The 15,341-nt window shown below is 39.9% G+C and overlaps 1 long non-coding RNA gene across 1 annotated transcript; it reads right to left on the reverse strand.

Moving 5' to 3' along the window:
- Positions 1–3,867: 3,867 nt before the first annotated feature.
- On the reverse strand, positions 3,868–14,501 carry LOC138520131 (uncharacterized). Its single transcript, XR_011282803.1, has 2 exons — positions 13,674–14,501; positions 3,868–4,074 (listed from the first exon to the last, which is right to left on the reverse strand). It is a non-coding gene; the product is annotated as an uncharacterized lncRNA (long non-coding RNA).
- Between the last annotated feature and the right edge of the window lie 840 nt (positions 14,502–15,341).

The following is a 15,341-nucleotide window of genomic DNA, read 5'->3' on the forward strand; positions in this document are numbered from 1 at the left end:
GAGACCCTTCCTATAGCATGAGATGTGATATCCAAATCCGTCCCATTCCAATCTTGAGACCCTTCCTATAGCATGAGATGTGATATCTCAATGCTTATACCAAACCTGAGAGCCTACCTATAGCATGAGATGTGATGTCCAAGTCCATCCCATTCCAATCCTTAGACCCTTCCTACAGCATGCGATGTGATATCTCAATGATTCTAATACCAAACCAGAGACCCGTCCTATAACATGAGATGGGATATCCAACTCCTTCCCATTCCAATCCTGAGCCACTTCCGATAGCAGAGATGTGATATCTCAATGCTTATACCAAACCTGAGACCCTTCCTATAACATGAGATGTGATATCCAAATCATTCCCATTCCAATCCTGAGACCCTTCCGATAGCATGAGATGTGACATCTCAATGCTTCTAATACCAAACCTGAGATCCTTCCTATAGCATATGTGATATCCAACTCCTTCCCATTCCAAACATGAGACCCTTCCTATAGCAAGAATGTAATATCCAACTCCTACCCATTCCAATCCTGAGACCATTCCTATAGCATGAGATGTGATATCTCAATGCTTATACCAAACCTGAGACTCTTCCTATAGCATGAGATGTGATATCCAACTCCTTCCCCTTCCAAACCTGAGAGCCTTCCTATAGCATGAGATATGATATCCAAGTCCTTCCCATTCCAATCCTGAGACCCTTCCTATAACATGAGATGTGATATCCAACTCCTTTCCCTTCCAAACCTGAGAGCCTTCCTATAGCATGAGATATGATATCCAAGGCCTTCCCATTCCAAACCTGAGACCCTTCCTATAACATGAGATGGGATATCCAACTCCTTCCAAATCCAATACTGATACCCTTCCGATAGCATGAGATGTGATATCCCAATGCTTCTACCAAACCTGAGACCCACACTATGGCATGAGATGTGATATCCAACTCCTTCCCATTCCAATCCTGAGACACTTCCTATAGCATGAGATGTGATATCTCACTGCTTATACCAAACCTGAGACCCTTCCTATAGCATGAGATGTGATATCTCAATGCCTCTTATACCAAACCTGAGATCCTTCCTCTAACATGAAATGTGATATCCAACTCCTTCCCCTTCCAAACCTGAGAGCCTTCCTATAGCATGAGATATGATATCCAAGTCCTTCCCATTCCAATCCTGAGACCCTTCCTATAACATGAGATGTGATATCCAACTCCTTCCCATTCCAACCTGAGACCCTTCCTATAGCATGAGATGGGATATCCAACTCCTTCCAAATCCAATACTGATACCCTTCCGATAGCATGAGATGTGATATCCCAATGCTTCTACCAAACCTGAGACCCATACTATGGCAGGAGATGTGATATCAAACTCCTTCCCATTCCAATCCTGAGACCCTTACTATAGCTTGAGTTGTGATATCCAACTCCTTCCCATTCCAATTCTGAGACCCTTCCTATACCATGAGACTTGATATCTCAATGCTTCTAATACCAAACCTGAGACCCGTCCTATAACATGAGATGTGATATCCAAATCCTTCCCCTTCCAAACCTTAGACCCTTCCTTTATCATGAGATGTGATATCCAACTCCTTCCCATTCCAATCCTGAGACCCTTCCGATATCATGAGATGTCATATCTCAATGCTTCTAATATCAAACTTCAGACCCTCCCTATAGCATGAGATGTGATATCCAAGTCCTTCCCATTCCAATCCTGAGACCCTTCCTATAGCATGAGAAGTGATATCTCAATGCTTCTAATACCAAACCTGAGACCTGTAGGGTATTTTGTGGAGATTTGGGGCCTGACGGTATTTTATTACCGCTGAGAAATAACTTAGCAATAATCACTCTTTGTATTCAGATTTGGCCATGTGCAACAATAATACAATGGACATGCATTATTTCAGCACCCAGACCTGCATATTTGGTATACGTGGTTGGTGGTATTTTGGTGAGCATAATTCCCTTGTTTTATTTGTGGCCCCAATGTCCAGAATCCCTTATCTTCGCTTAGATTTTTCGTGTGATCACTAGAGAGACCTCAGACCTGCATTCTAGGGAAACCACAATTTCCAGGGATAGTGTTGGTGCGCCACCATGGGCAAACTCACTGACTTATTTACGACAGAGAGCTATATGTGGTAGTCTTGTGGTAATTTCCACTACCTTATATACGGTAGGGAGCTATGTTCAGAGAGTCTCTCTTCCCGTTGGCTCATGTACCTCCAACAAGTTATACTACAGTCACTCACAATTATTCATACTGATTCTGACATACACACATCTGTCTTAAAATGACCATTGCACTGTTTAAAAATCTCCCCACATCATTGGCATTGTAATGGTAAATAGAAAATAAACCACCCGTCTGTTTTTAAATATTTTCTGTATTATAAAATTTGCATTTAGACATAATCTCATTCTTTACAGCAATAAAAGGGAACAATCAAAGCATTTTCAATGACACACTGCAATTATAGTGGCGGAGAACAGAACTTAAATTGCAACATTAGCACTTGATTAAGACACGCACGGGACTTTCATTTTTCTACACTGACTGCATACTTTCGTGCACACACACAGCTCCCCCAGTTAGGTAATTACCTTATCTGTTTAGAGGATTCTCTCTGTGAATGTGGCTCTCTTGGCTTAACTCCAACGAAAAGGGACGCTTGCCTTCTCAAGCCGGGGTCATTGCCTGGAATTCTCAGCTTTTTCAGATAGGACAGCCTCTGCCAGTGGAAATGTAATTCTTTCAGCTTTCCCCAGTCTCGACTGCAGCAGGACACCCCCACAGCCAGGTCTTCTCCCCAGTAGTGCAGAAAGATGTCTGCCTGTCTTTTTCCCTGCTACTGCCCACTAAAACTTTCCTCTCAGCCCTCTTTATGACGTGTTCCAATGAAATCCATCATCTCTCATCCTCCTACTTTTAAACAATAGCTTCGCTTATACATTTGCAATTGTTGCAAATCTGACTTCCTTCCTCCTGCAGTTACTGTGCACAACAACACGGATAATCAGGCAGAGAAGAGAGGAAAAATCTGCACACTCATTTAACTGGTTTTTAAAGTATGCCTAATTCTGCAGTAGAGAACACATTTTATTAGTGAGTTATATTAAAATAAGGTTTTATTAGTCAGGTTAATGGTTAATATGTTAGCTGTTAATTTTCAAATGTGTCTCTAGCAATATAGGCATTTCAGGTGAAAAATAGTGTGCATTTTTAAATGAACACGTGTGCTTTTAACTGTAAAAATAGCTTTGCATCTTATATGTTAAAATCGTTTTTTGACTGAATAGCCTGTCTTTCCTTGTTAATCTGCTAACCCATATAGCAATGCACCGCACCCTTGTGGTGGTGCTGCAAAAAAAAAAATGCTACTTGTGCAGTAGTGCTGTAATGCTACTTGTGCAGTAGTGCTGTAATGCTACTTGTGCTGTAGTGCTGTACTCTGTGCTGTAACGTGCCAAATATCCTTACATATACCCTCCTTTTGTTTTTAGAACTTGGCTATAATCCAAGCCAATTCCTAAAAACAACTTGTTCTATTTTTTTTTTACAATATAGCAATCCAACAAAATGAATATTCATGTGCATCAATGAAAATTTGCAATTAACATTTCATCTGAGTCCATCAGTTCATAAAATGTTCCACATTTGCCTTCTCAGTGGAAGTGGCATTACTTTAAGTTTAAATTTTCCAAGTCAATTAAAAACAATGAAATAAAACAATTAACTAAAACAAATAAGTAATATAACAAGTTAAAATAAATAATTAAAATAATAAATACGTGGAACTTCATATGCCGGAACTTTTGCTTTGTCTCTTTTGGTATGTCCCGGCCAGCGATGTTATTCGGTTCATTCGAGTACTTTTTCATCTTGGCAATCTTGAATCCACAGTAGTCATCTCTTTTGGCATTCCGGTTATTTTGTCTTCACCTCCACCTGGAGGCAGGCATCTTTTGGTCTTCATCCAGGGGACTCCAGGACTCCATCGTCTCCCGTGGCCTCTGATCCCGGAACCTCCGATCAAATAATGTTAATCGTCTAAATCAAAATAGAAAATAAACAGATTAAGTACATAGCACAATACTAACTTCATCCTTTTGCCAAAAATAAAACATGCTTGGTAAAAATACTTCGTTTTTTTTTTCTTTTTTCTGAAATTAAACACAAGTTAAAAGAAAACAAACACATATAAAACAGCATTCAATATTTAATACACTTTCTCTCTGCACACCAACCACGAGCTTCCGTTATATGTGCATTTATTTATTTATTTATTTATTTATTTATATTATATATTTTCACATATATTACAGTGTTTATGTGCCATCATTACAATCAACTTTTTTTTTTTTTTTTTTTTTTAACTTCTTTGTCACTGCCTCCTGATCACACCCATTTATTTTCTCAAGGGACTCTATCCGTTTCCACATGCTCAAGCTGCCTGATCTCATGTCTGGGATGGCATGGTTTGATTTGATTTACATGGACAAACTGCTCTATTGCTGTTTCACCTTCATTTTTCAAAATTTTATACACTACAGGAGATACTTTATCTATAATTCGAAATGGCCCCTGCCAGGCTGCCAGAAATTTAGAATTTTTCTGTTTACTTTTTCCAAAATGAAACTTGTACACCTGATCCCCTACATTGTATTCCTTTACTGATGTCTTTTTGTCATAATATGACTTAGCACTGTCAGCAGCTCTTTCCAGATTTCTCTGCACAAAAGCAAATGCATGTTGCAAATGCCTCCTCAGTTCATCAATATATTCATGAACTGTGGATGCACTCACTAGAGTTTGCTCATGTGTTCTGTATAGTAGGTGTTGTGGTAACACCATTTTCCTACCTGTTAAGACCTCATGGGGGCTAACACCTGTTGCTTTGGCAGGAGTCGACCTGATTGCCATCAAAACCAATGGTAAACGCAAATCCCAGCTGGAACCTGCTTCTGCCACAAATTTCTTTAAAATGTCCACAACAGACCTATTGCTTCTTTCAACTGTACCTGAAGACGCCGCCCGATATGCGATATGTAGTTTCCTTTTCACACCTAGTATTTGCCATACCTTACTCATTAGAGTACTTGTGAAATGACTTCCTCTGTCTGACTCAATTCTTTGTGGCAACCCAAACCTTGAGAACACATGGTTCACCAGCAATGTGGCTGCTGTTTGCGCACTACAATCTGGTGCGGGAATGCACTCAATCCATTTTGACATCAAACATACCACACTCAAAATATAGCGGTGTCCCCTGCTCGACCTTTTTAAAGGACCTACATAGTCTATTTGCAAATCTGACCATGGGAGAGTTAGGCCTCTTTTCATCAATGGTGCTCTATGCATTGGTGAAGCAGGTTTAAATTGGGCGCATACTAGACATCCTCTAGTATATAATTCCACATCTTGGGACATATGTGGCCAGTAAGCATAATCTTTTAGTATTTCTAATGTCTTTTGTGAACCTCTATGGCCTGCAGTTATGGCATCGTGTGCATGGTGTAGCATTAGTCCTCTGAATGAAAGGGGTACTACCCACTGTATTTGCCCTGTTATGGACTCTCTAATCATGAGCCCATCCTGTAATCTAATTCGTGTTTTGTTCTTTAATAACACCCTCAACTCTTCTTTTCCCATACAATCATTTTCTGTTAAAGGATTTTGTTCAGGATCTATCAAATGATTATAATAGATTCCCAAAATTTGATCATTCTTTTGTGCCTCAATCAAATCTTGGTCTGGCGTGTCATGACTCCACTGCACCACCGGTTGATCTACCTCCTTTGGTGCTTTAGAACGTGTGACTGCATCAATTTGTATTTCACCCATTAAATAATCAATAGGTAGCAATTCTCCCATCACAGCCCCAATCTTAGCCAGATGGTCTGCCTTATCATTTCCCTCCTTATCCTCTCCTGGTGTTTTTAAATGCCCACGAATTTTTCTCCAGTATATTGTTAAATTATTTTCTGACACCAATTTGTCTATGGCTTGTATCATTTTTCCATGTTTAAGTGGCTTTTTGTTGTATGTAACCATGCCTCTTGCTTTCCAACCAGGCAAATACTCCACAAAGCTATTCCGTGCATAGTCAGAATCAGTCACCAGGACAATTTCACTGAACTTTTTATCAACTGCAGTAGCAATTGCTTTATAGATGGCTGCCAATTCCGCTACCTGACTGCTCCTATCTCCAATCCTCATCCCTATACTAGGAACGCCTTCACATTTCAACCAGACATTTCCTATTCCTGCCACTAATTGTTTATTACTGTCATTTTCAATGTGAAAAGCACAACCATCCACATATACAGTTGGCAAATCCTTGCATGTTTTTTCATCAAAAGCTTTGTGTGGTGATTGTTCAAACTCCTGCAAACTAGCTTCCACATCCATTTCATTTGTTATTTGTTCAGCTGCACAGTCATGTAAGTCAGCTAACCCTTGAGCAATTGGGCTCTTTTTATTTTGTCCATATCTTACTTCTACGGGAAAACCTTGTAATGCCAGCGTCCATGAAGTGATTCTGGATTGCGCTATATTGCCTGATCTAATTCTTTTACTCTCTAAAAATTGCAAAGGTTGATGATTTGTTTCAATAATCACCTTTTCTCCCTGAACAATGGGGCGGAAATGTTGTAGCGCCCACACAGTGGTTAATAGGGCCTTTTCGCATTCATTAAATTTCATTTCAACTTGGGAAAATGCCTTACTTGCATATGCAATGGTTTTGTGATTCAAATCGTGTTTTTGTGATAACACTGCTGACATACAATGTTCAGAAAAGCCTATTTCTATAAAGAAATCCCTGTCCTTTATGGGGTATGCTAAACATGGTGCCTTTACAAGACATTCCTTCAATCTAGCCACTGCATCAGATTGCTCTCTTTCCCATCTCCAGGGAGTATTTAGTTTAAGCAGTTTAGTCAATGGTTGAGTGATTTCTGCATAATTCTCAATGAACTTTCTGTTATAGCCTGTCATCCCTAATAAACTTTTTACTCCTTTCACATTTTTAGGATCTTTTAATCTTTGTATGGCCTCTATTTTCTTCCTTTGTGGATTTAGCCCATGTTCAGTCACTTCATGCCCTAGAAAGTTCACTTTTTTCTTGCACCATTGTGCTTTTTGCAAAGATACTTTGGCGCCTGCTTTCTGCAATTGGCCAAGCACATGTCTTATTTCATCAAAATGGCTTTTAAGGTTTTCATTTTTTATCAAGACATCATCCACATAAACTATTGTCCCTCTTTCCGCTGCATCCGGCATGGCCTTTCTCAAAAATATGCCAAATTCACTCCCACTATTGATGTACCCGAACGGAGCTCTAAGCCAGGCATATTGAGTCCTGTCAAATGTAAAGGAAAATAGGTGTTGTATCTCCTCTGCCAATGGCACACACCAATATCCAGATGTGAGATCTAACGTGGTAAATACATTTGAACCATGTATCTGAGCTAGGCCCTGATCAATGAATGGTAGTGGCCATCTAGATACTGGTACTCTTTTATTTAACTCTCTTAAGTCTGCACACAGCCGCCATTGACCATTTGGCTTTAACACACCTAAAATAGGCGTATTGGATGTGCTATGAATGGGCCTAATTATTCCCCGTGATTCCAAATTTTTAATAATCTCTGCCAATGATTCTAAACATGCCAGCGGTAGTCTATACTGGCGTACAAACACTGGATTTCTGCTACAACCTTCTGGTAGTGTGGCCACATGTAAATCAGTTAAACCACAATCATAAGCATCTTTTGCAAATACATCCTTAAACTCCATAAATATTTCCCTCAGATTGCGTCGATCCTCATCGCTGTTACATGCATCCGCTAAGGAGATCTGCTCTTCTACCATTCTGGAAAATTCTGGAAACTCTTCTGGTAAAGGAATCTCAGCGCTTTCCTCTAACTGTGTGGCTGTGTCTTTTTGTAGAGCTGCCACTTTCAAATATTTTGGCATATCAGCTTCCACTTCAATGGGCTGATTTCCTGTTTCATTTTCATTTAAATTAAATATTATGCAATCCTCTTGATGGCAGCACACTGTCTCATTTGAATCATAAGGATACACAGAATGAATTTTAAATATTCCTTTGGGCTGAGAGTCCAGGTGTTCTGGCAACTCGCCCTTGGCATCTACATATTTTTCAGGAATATTCCCAATCACCATGTTATTTAAATCTGCCGTATAATGTGATTTTTGTATGGCCATTCCTAATGGGGAGTTTTCCTCTAAATGAATATCCTGACAACCTTTATTATTTACCATGATTTTTACAGATCCCTCACCAATGTCTACCAATGGAATGTATTCATAATCCAGGCCTTGCTGTTTTATGGATTCATTCAGGCATACAAATGCATCAGAGCCTTTCATCTGCTGTCCATTTTTGCATTTCAGTGTTATTGCAAACTGTTTTGTAAATGCAGGAATAATAGTATCTTTCCTTATTTGTAATTCGATGGCATAAGGAACCAGTTGTGCACAATGATAAGCCCTTCTTTTGTCTTCAAATTCAGGTGCCGGCCCACCTAGGCGTGACCATATTTTTTGATTAAGGAAATCTAACACCATACACATTCTGTGCATGATGTCATTGCCCATGTAAAATTCATTTTGTGCTCCACTCACTATCCATACATTATGGTAAATTGTTTTCTGCCCAATGCTAATTTTAAGCATGCATCTGCCTGTAATTCGGTTTTCAAAGTCTGGACTGTCCAACCCAGAAACATATTGATTTTTAATCCTAAATTTCGGGATTTCTTCCCTCTCCATAATTTTTTGCAACAATTTCTCATTAATGAAACTCCTTTCATGTTCAAGCGCTAAAGTGGCTTTTATTGTTTTAAGATAATCATTTATACCAACGTGAACCCATGGTTGCTCATCTTCCATGTGTATCTCTGCCAGAGTGGTAATGTGTTTTTCTGAATCTGTTTTAGGAACAATATTCTGTTTGCATGTATTCTCTTTTAAATAGAAACGTAATGTGTGTTCGTCTATGGCAGTCTGCCAATCTTTCCTTGGGTCCAAGTATATTTGTACAGGTAGTTTTTCATTGTCGCTCTGATCTTTGTCTTGACACCTTAATATAACAGTGACACTAGGTATGCAGCTATTCTGGAGATATACCTCCACAGCATCATTTGTTTTGGCAACGGTGTGACATTCTTTTATATTGCTGTTTTGTGATTTTAGTTTCTTAGGCCTCAATGGTTTTTTGGTTAAGGACCACAGCACTCCATTCACCCCATCTATGAGAGGAGACAATCTTTTCAGGCAATCTGTCCCCATCAGAAATGGAATTTCACAAATAGATGTGATCAATACCTCTTGTTTCATTCTGTGCTTTCCTATTTTTATGTCAACCTCAGTTACACCTATGATGGGCACCTCCTCCCCATTAAAGTTATGCACTGGGCCTTGATTTGCCTTCACTGTGATCTGACTCTGTGGAGGCCTCCCTTCATTGATACTCTTTACCAGCTCCTTGGACATAATTGTGGCCTGTGCGCCAGTGTCAATCATAGCAAAGGTGTGGCATTTTTCTTCTACAGTGATGGGTGCATAATATCTGTCCTCAACTTCCTCTAATACACATAAGAAATGTGAATTCTTACTGATTTCAGGGCTCACCTTTCTCAGGTCTTTTTCACTTTTGGCTAAGCACATTGGTAAATGAAAAGACATTTTTCCCTCCTTTTTACCCATTTCTGTGCGAGATATTTTATTCATTTCTCCATGTTCAGAGGTTTTTTGGAGTGTGGCCACCGTTCGCCCATCCATCTGGGTAACATCAGAGACCACATTACAACCTTCCAACTGAACATGTGTCACAACATCATTCAGCAATTTGTCATTTTTTAATTCTGTGCATTTGTGATCATTTAGTGTAATACCAGCCCTTTCAGCCTCTTCAAAAATATGTGGCTCAAAGAATTTTTCAGGTGATTGACTTGTACCCTCCTTGTGAGTATTTCCTTTTTCTGTCTGTGTTTGGTAATTGTTTTGCTTGCCCAGGGAAGGAGCTATGGCATCCCCACTTACTCCCTGTTCACTGGTATTCCCCATGCATGAGTCATTTTTCTTAAATCTGTCCCTTTGTTCTTTTGGAATTCCTAATGTTTCTTTTTCATTTGTGCAAATCTTTACTGTTTTATTTAGCTCTAAGTTAAACCGTACCTCTTTTTTAGAAGTATTTGCACTTTCTGTCACAATTTCATTTACTGGTACTTTCATTTTTAATCCATTAGACATCTCAGAGTCGTTATGCAAGATTATATCAGAGCAATCTGTCATTTTGGCACTGCAGTTATCATGAGTACTTAGTCACTTTTCGGAAGCCCCCCGGTCATTGCTATGGCCATCAGCCCCCTCTTTGGAAGGTTGTTTTTGCGCTGTATAGAGCTTTCCTATTTGCTCAGCTAACATTTTCACTTGGGCCTCAAGGCATTGGAACCTTTCCACCTCTCTAGGATCCTCTTTCTGTGGCCTAGGTCGATATTGGTTGTTTTCCCCCTGATTGGATCTATTCTGATACCTCTCAGGTGATTGATACCGGTTGGGATGGTTTCTGAACTCTTGATTCATTTGTGGAGGGGAGCGGGTTGCACCCATCCTTTGATTATAGTCCCCTGGTGGGGAATCATTGTACTGGCGTGGACTGTAGTTCACGTTTTGCTTCATGTCCTGTTTCTCAGATTGTGGGTACTGGCCCCTATATTGATTTCCATTATCAGTAAATCGATCCACATATCGGGGCCTATCCTGATTACCATATATCATGGTGCTGGGATCAAATCTGCTCTGTGTCCCCAATGACTGGTAGGGACCATCATTTCTTTGATCTTGATTTTGTCTCTGGTTATTGTTCATACCTGCCATATCAGACCGGTATCTTACCCGGGGTCTATCTCCTAAATATCTAGGGCTGATGTAGCTCTCTCTATTACTAGGATCATGTGATTGGAACATTGGTACAGTAAATGGCGATCTTTGTTGATTACCCCTTTGTTCAGGTGTCACATTATTTTTACCTTGGCTTTGAGCAGACTCAAGGGACATTTTGGCTGACCTGATTTCCATTACTGTGGCTGAGGGTTCTTTAGATTTAGGCCTGGTATCTTTCATTTTATCACTTTCTCTACCCTGACAATAGAGTACCTCATATAGCTTGGTGCTTTGATGTACAATCCATTCAAGGGACTTGTCACGGTCAAATTCACGGACCAATTGGGATATGATGTCTTTCTGTAGCCCATAGAAGTATGCGGTTTTAAACTCATTGGAATTTGAGTCAAAAGATACATCAAAGCGAGAGAATGCTCTTTTTAAGTCTTGTAAAAATTGGCGAGGTGATGTATTAGGTCCAGCAGTAATAGTGTACGCAACTTTCTTTGCCTCCTGCAATGACTGAAAAGGAGAAAAATGGCGCCTAATTTCTTTTTCAAACTCCAGCCATGTCATATTCTGCTGTTCATTTAATCCCCTTATGATGCTGGCCGTCGGGGCATCTAAAGTTAAATGAAAATATTGTCTGTACTGTTCCTTAGGTATCTGGAGCGCTTTAAAAATGTCATGCACCGCTTCTAAGTGATCCTCAATGCAGCATTCACCTCCCTTTTTAAATGGTTTGATCAGGGCTTTAATGGATTTCATTATTTTTATGGGGCTACTTGTTGCAATGCATGGAATTGCACTATTTTGTGATTCAATCCTGTTTTCAGGTGTATGAGATTGGTGGCTGCCCCCAATGGGAGTATCAAATCCCCCAAGGGCGCTGCAACCAAGTTCAGTCACCGGCCCTGTCACTGGGGCACTAGCTCTTTGGGCAGAGCTAGAATTCACCTCCACTCCATTGAATGTGGTACCCTGCCGCCTCTCCTGGGACCTGGGAATGCACATTTGCTGTTCTAAGTCCTTACACTTTTTAAGGAGTCTGTTGGCTTCATCATGCAAATAATTATTTTCATCACTCATTTTATTAATTGCCTCCTGCATATCGCACATTTGCATTTGGCATTCATTGAACTCTTTACTTCTCTTGTCTCTTTCTTGGATCATTTTAATCATTTCTTGTTCTACACTCTGGAGATCACCTTCTTTTTCGCAATGTTCTTTTTGTAAAATCTGCATTTCTGAAACAACCTCATCTTTATCCTGCCTAATGTGATCCACTAAGGCTTTTAAGTGTGTCAATTCTTGCTCACTATCTTCAAATTGTTTCTTGTTTTTGGATAACTGAGTATCAAAGTCTCTGCATTTTAATTGCATGTCTTTTTGGCATACATCCAATTCTGCTCTCAACATTTCCTGATTTTTACTTGCCCCATCTAATTCAGTCTTTAACCTGTTAATTAGCTGAGTATCATTCTCTTGCATTCGCAGTGACTTGTTTAAAATAAACCATATTTTGCCGCATAGCCGTATTAAACAGTCTTTCTCTGCACTTTTATCGGCTGCATTCAATAATCTTGTAAGGCAGACCTGAATTATGCTGCCTTCTGCAAAAATATTGTCTAGTTTTTCTTTCTGCACCTCACCCTGAATGCGGTTACTCCATTCTAAGGTACTGTTCGAAGACCAATTCCCATGTGCAAATAACTTTGCCTCTAAATATTGCACTAGATCTGAGAATGTGGTTTCCCTTTGTGACATTCTGAAATTCGTTTTTAGTGGCACACTGCTATTATAAAATGGGTTCCCTTTAATGTGCAAATGGCAGTGTGAGACACGCTTGCCACGCCCAGTAGGTACTCTATGATCTTATTCCCGGCCTGCAACGCACCATAAATATGTAGGGTATTTTGTGGAGATTTGGGGCCTGACGGTATTTTATTACCGCTGAGAAATAACTTAGCAATAATCACTCTTTGTATTCAGATTTGGCCATGTGCAACAATAATACAATGGACATGCATTATTTCAGCACCCAGACCTGCATATTTGGTATACGTGGTTGGTGGTATTTTGGTGAGCATAATTCCCTTGTTTTATTTGTGGCCCCAATGTCCAGAATCCCTTATCTTCGCTTAGATTTTTCGTGTGATCACTAGAGAGACCTCAGACCTGCATTCTAGGGAAACCACAATTTCCAGGGATAGTGTTGGTGCGCCACCATGGGCAAACTCACTGACTTATTTACGACAGAGAGCTATATGTGGTAGTCTTGTGGTAATTTCCACTACCTTATATACGGTAGGGAGCTATGTTCAGAGAGTCTCTCTTCCCGTTGGCTCATGTACCTCCAACAAGTTATACTACAGTCACTCACAATTATTCATACTGATTCTGACATACACACATCTGTCTTAAAATGACCATTGCACTGTTTAAAAATCTCCCCACATCATTGGCATTGTAATGGTAAATAGAAAATAAACCACCCGTCTGTTTTTAAATATTTTCTGTATTATAAAATTTGCATTTAGACATAATCTCATTCTTTACAGCAATAAAAGGGAACAATCAAAGCATTTTCAATGACACACTGCAATTATAGTGGCGGAGAACAGAACTTAAATTGCAACATTAGCACTTGATTAAGACACGCACGGGACTTTCATTTTTCTACACTGACTGCATACTTTCGTGCACACACACAGCTCCCCCAGTTAGGTAATTACCTTATCTGTTTAGAGGATTCTCTCTGTGAATGTGGCTCTCTTGGCTTAACTCCAACGAAAAGGGACGCTTGCCTTCTCAAGCCGGGGTCATTGCCTGGAATTCTCAGCTTTTTCAGATAGGACAGCCTCTGCCAGTGGAAATGTAATTCTTTCAGCTTTCCCCAGTCTCGACTGCAGCAGGACACCCCCACAGCCAGGTCTTCTCCCCAGTAGTGCAGAAAGATGTCTGCCTGTCTTTTTCCCTGCTACTGCCCACTAAAACTTTCCTCTCAGCCCTCTTTATGACGTGTTCCAATGAAATCCATCATCTCTCATCCTCCTACTTTTAAACAATAGCTTCGCTTATACATTTGCAATTGTTGCAAATCTGACTTCCTTCCTCCTGCAGTTACTGTGCACAACAACACGGATAATCAGGCAGAGAAGAGAGGAAAAATCTGCACACTCATTTAACTGGTTTTTAAAGTATGCCTAATTCTGCAGTAGAGAACACATTTTATTAGTGAGTTATATTAAAATAAGGTTTTATTAGTCAGGTTAATGGTTAATATGTTAGCTGTTAATTTTCAAATGTGTCTCTAGCAATATAGGCATTTCAGGTGAAAAATAGTGTGCATTTTTAAATGAACACGTGTGCTTTTAACTGTAAAAATAGCTTTGCATCTTATATGTTAAAATCGTTTTTTGACTGAATAGCCTGTCTTTCCTTGTTAATCTGCTAACCCATATAGCAATGCACCGCACCCTTGTGGTGGTGCTGCAAAAAAAAAAATGCTACTTGTGCAGTAGTGCTGTAATGCTACTTGTGCAGTAGTGCTGTAATGCTACTTGTGCTGTAGTGCTGTACTCTGTGCTGTAACGTGCCAAATATCCTTACAGACCCGTCCTATAACATGAGATGTGATATCCAAATCCTTCCCCTTCCAAACCTTAGACCCTTCCTTTATCATGAGATGGGAATATCCAACTCCTTCCCATTCCAATCCTGAGACCATTCCGATAGCAGAGATGTGATATCTCAATGCTTATACCAAACCTGAGATCCTTCCTATAACATGAGATGTGATATCCAACTCCTTCCCATTCCAATCCTGAGACACTTCCTATAGCATGAGATGTGATATCTCACTGCTTATACCAAACCTGAGACCCTTCCTATAGCATGAGATGTGATATCCAACTCCTTCCCATTCTAATCCTGAGACCCTTCCTATAGCATGAGATGTGATATCTCAATGCTTCTAATATCAAACTTGAGACCCTCCCTATAGCATGAGATGTGATATCCAAGTCCTTCCCATTCCAATCCTGAGACACTTCCTATAGCATGAGATGTAATATCTCAATGCTTCTAATACCAAACCTGAGACTCTTCCTATAACATGAGATGGGATATCCAACTCCTTCCGATTCCAATCCTGAGACCCTTTCGATTGCAGAGATGTGATATCTCAATGCTTATACAAACCTGAGACCCTTCCTACGGAATGAGATGTCATATACAACTCCTTCCCATTCCAATCCTGAGACCCTTCCTATAGCATGAGATGTGATATCTCAATGCTTATACCTAACCTGAGACCCTTCCTATAGCATGAGATGTGATATCCAACTCCTTCCCATTCCAATCCTGAGACCCTTCCTATAGCATGAGATGTGATGTCTCAA

This window comes from Ambystoma mexicanum, chromosome 13 (assembly GCF_040938575.1).
Source record: "Ambystoma mexicanum isolate Mex_15411 chromosome 13, UKY_AmexF1_1, whole genome shotgun sequence".
Classification (NCBI taxonomy): domain Eukaryota; kingdom Metazoa; phylum Chordata; class Amphibia; order Caudata; family Ambystomatidae; genus Ambystoma; species Ambystoma mexicanum.